We start from the raw sequence: 4,334 nt of genomic DNA, 5'->3' as shown, positions 1-4,334 counted from the left end.
CGCCGGTCCTCCCACTGCGACTGCGCAGAACGCGCCCTCTGCGCGACCTGTGGCGCGGAAATTGAGAGAGGTGGCCGCGCACTGTGGCTGTGTGTTGTAGGCGTCGCCTCTTCAGTGAAGTTCAGCGTTGCTTGTCTGTCCCTTTTTTCCTGGCCAGGAGGCGCTGCTCGTCCGTATCTTGCAGTGGCTGAAACAGGGCGAGTTGGCTCTTTCCTACTCAGCCTGCTGTGCCTTCCTTCATCCGGATCTAACAGGCTTTCATAGGGAATGAGGTTGTTAGAGCTGTTACGATTGTCATCCACAGGGATAGATAGTCCTGTTTTCTGAGTCTGTGGCGTTTTGGTGGATCCGGGGTAAAAAACAAAAACAAAAGCTGACTAATAAGGAGTTCCAGGTCGAGGTTTCAAAGTGGCCACCCGGAGGGCAAGTCACTGAAGGGGAGCACTTAGGGAGTAAAATGAGGCGTGTGTTCTCCCCCAGGTAGATTTCATTATCATCATCAAAATCAAAGATTTATTTATTATGTATATAGTGCTCTGTCTGCAGGCCAGAACAGGGCATCAGATCACATTATAGATGGTTGTGAGCCACCATGTGGTTGCTGGGAATTGAACTCAGGACCTCTGGAAGAGCAGCCAGTGCTCTTAACCTCTGAGCCATCTCTCCAGCCCTGTTTCCTCGTTTTATTCATTGTCAAGTGACCTGTGACACCACGAGCTTAGAACAGAACACAGGAATGACAGAACCTTTTAAGAAAACAGTTTAAAGCCAGGCTTGGTGGCGCATGCCTTTACTCCCAGCACTCAGGAAGCTGAGAAACCGTCTCGGAAAACAAACAAAACAAAACAGTTTGAAGCTAGGCCTCGTACCTCACAAAGCATCTGGGTTTGGTTCCGGCACCCACAGCCACCTGTGGCTCCAGTTCCAGGAGACCGACGCCTTCTTCTGCCTCCATAGGCTCGCGGTGCACATGCGTACACAACAAACAAAAAGCCGCGCAGTGGTGGCACACACGCCTTTAATCCCAGCACTCGGGAGGCAGAAGCAGGTGAATCGCTGTGAGTTTGAGACCAGCCTGGTCTACAAAGTGAGTCCAGGACAGCCAAGGTTATACAGAGAAACCTCGTCTCGGAAAAAAAAAAGGTACATGTAAGTGTGTATTTAAGGCTCATTGAACTGGGCATGGTGGCTCATATCTGAAATTTCAGTATTTGAGAGGCTGAGGCAGGAGAGTAACATGAAATGGCAGCCAACATACGCCACATTGAACAACTGTCCCAACAGAAAAAAAAAAAAAACAACAACAACCCAAAACCTTACTGGTATTTCACACTAGTAGGTGGGCTGCAGGAATTTGGCCACCAGGTGGCAGCAAAGTCGCTCAATGCCAGGGTTTAAGTCCCTTAGTGCAGCCGCACACCAATGAAGAGGAGGCTTAAGGCTTTTCTGATAATGAGAGGTCAGATTTGAAAACAAAGTCATGGCCTTTGGAACAATTAACAATTGCTTAAAGAGACTAGGGGTATGGCACAATTGGTAGAGTGCTTGCCTGCCATTTACCAAACCCTGGGTTGACCCAACTTCTGATTTGTAATCCCAGTACTTTAGAATGAAGGCCAAAGGACTAGAAGTTATCCTTAGCTACATAAGGAGATCAAGGCTAACCTGGGCTACAGCAGACCTTGTCTTAAAAGTGAATAGATGGCTGAATGGATAAATAAAACAAAGTCATGTTTCTTTTTATTCTTATTATTTTACACATAGGAGTGTTTTGCCTTCACGTGTGTCTGTGTTCTACATTCATGCCTGATGTTGAGGAGGTCAAAAGAGGGCATCAGATCCCCTGGAACTGGAGTTACAGACAGTTGCTAGCCACCATGTGGGTGCTAGGAATTGAACCCAGGTCCTTTGCAAGAGCCAGAAGTCTCCTAAATGTTGAACCAGCTCTGTAGGCCCCAAAGTAGTGAATTGGTTTTTGTTTTGTTGTGTTTGTCTTTGTTTTTGTCTTTGTTTTTGTTTTTGAGACAAGGTTTCTTTGTGCAGCCCTGGCTGTCCTGGAACTTGCTCTGTAGGCCAGGCTGCCCTCAGTCTCAGAGATCCACCTGCCTCTGCCTCCTGAGTGCTGGGATTAAAGGCGTGTGCCACCAACAGGCCTGTTGAAAGTACCGTTTCTTAGGCAACCCTCAAAGGCCAAAACCAAAACAAAATAAAGGAAGGGTGTAAAGCCACAACTCTATGGAGCTGCCTCGGAGGCACTGTGGTGGACCTGCGGTGAGAAGCAGGGAGGGGCGCAGGGCTGAGGTCGCCAAGCGTGTCCCCTGTTGAGTGCCTCTTCCACTCACCCTCTCTCCCTACAGCCCAGCCACATGCCCCGTCTGTACAGGCTCAGTCCCTGTGGCGGCTGTTGTGACCTTTCACAAATTGATATACGATGCCATCGCTCCAATCCTTTCCTTTCAACCTGAGAGCATCTGTTGCATGGCCGCCCAACTGTTCCTTCCTGGAACTCACTGGAATGTTCCCAGCTCCGGCTCCTGGAGCTCACTCCGGCTCCTCTTTCCTTGTCTCACCTCTGCAGTATTTTCCCAGCGTCATCCCACCTGGCCTCGGGTCCCCTTCCTCACCCACACCCCCGCTGGGATTGCACACCGCTCACGTTTGGACTGGTATTTTCCCCTCAGAACACTCCCAGCTCTGACCTGGCGCCAGGCTCCTGGCAGGCTCTCAGCAGATGCATATCAACTAAGGAAGCTGAGGGTCCAGGAAACTGCTTTAGGCTCCCTTAGCCAGTGGAGAGCCTCCCCAAACAGAGCGCGGATTTGCACCCTCTGTAACTCATGTTCGATTTGAGTCCCTTGTAACCCCGACCCTTGCATTTCAGTATCCTGGTTCACTGGGAGAATGAAACTGAGGGTGCCCACCCCAGAGTGCCCACGAAAACGAAACGGACCAACAAGGCAAAGAGGAAGCCACTAGAACCCTCGTGCCACCCTCTCCACCAAAACAAAACAGAAGAAAACATGAGTTCTACTGCTGGTATAATTACAGAACAGTAACAGGAGAATGTCAAACATAACTTAAAAGCCATGTTGTGCAACTCAAAGGCCATTTCATGGGATTTGAAATAATATGATGTTTGAGTTTGCCATCAGTAGCTCTGATAAGAGCTAGGCCTCAGAAGCGAGTCTCTGCCAGGCTCAGATAGGAGCCTAGCCCAGGACAGGCCTTGATAAGCTGGTGAGTTAACCCCAAGGTGGTGTTAATGTCCTAGTGGGTGGGCCCACAGCCCAAACCTGTGAGCTCTGGGAGCTCAGAGGGACCCGCCCAGTGAAATTATACAACATCTGAACTTTGAGTGTGGTCCCTGGGGTCCCACAGCCACACTGGCAAAACGTGGCCTCTCTGTGTTGACATCCATTGGCAACAGAATGTGAGACTCTGTGTGTAGCCCTGGGCTCAATGACTTTGAACTTTGGGCTCTGTCCCTGAGCCCATGTCAGCACTGGCCTATGCTCTCGGGGGCTTCCTGGACCTCCATCAGTGCCACCCTCCCAGGCTGCCGTAGCTGAAGAACTTCATGGTAGACACGGGTCAAGCCTGCAAGCTTTGGAGGAGGCGTCCTTAGGGGATTCCCCAAGGGGACTGCAGCGTCCTTTCAGCTCACACAATTGCTCCCTGCCTGTGGGATGTCCCAACTTTTTTTTTTTCTGGTTTTTTGAGACAGGGTTTCTCTGTGTGGCCTTGGCTGTCCTGGACTCACTTTGTAGACCAAGCTAGCCTCGAACTCACAGAGATCCACCTGCTTCTGCCTCCTGAGTGCTGGGATTGAAGGCGTGCGCCACCACACCTGGCAGGATGTCTAACTTTTATATTAGCATGATATTATAAGGAATGTTTGTGTGAATAAAGGAAGCATATTTGAAAAACAAATCTTGTGTGGACATCTTCATTGCCAAGTGACTTACAGTCTCATAGGCTGCACTCTCTACCTGGGAGGCAGAGGCAGGCAGATCTCTATGAGTTCAAGGTCAGCTTCTTCTACACAGCAAGGTCCAGGTCATCCAGGGTCTATATAGTAAGATCCTGTTACAAAAATAATTTTTGTACTGGTGACATGTTTATTTATTATTTGTTATTTTATTTTATTTGGTTTGTGGAGACAGAGTTTCTCTGTGTAGCCTTGGATGTCCTGGATTCACTTTGTGGACGAGGCTGGCCTCGAACTCACGGAGATTCACCTGCCTCTGCCTCCCGAGTGCTGGGATGAAAGGCGTGCGCCACCACGCCCAGCCTCTGGTGACATGTTTAAATGATGATACTCTGAATATGTTGAA

This window comes from Acomys minous (assembly GCF_964271855.1).
Source record: "Acomys minous genome assembly, chromosome: 2".
NCBI classification, from domain to species: domain Eukaryota; kingdom Metazoa; phylum Chordata; class Mammalia; order Rodentia; family Muridae; genus Acomys; species Acomys minous.
Note: the sequence above shows the minus strand (reverse complement) of the source record.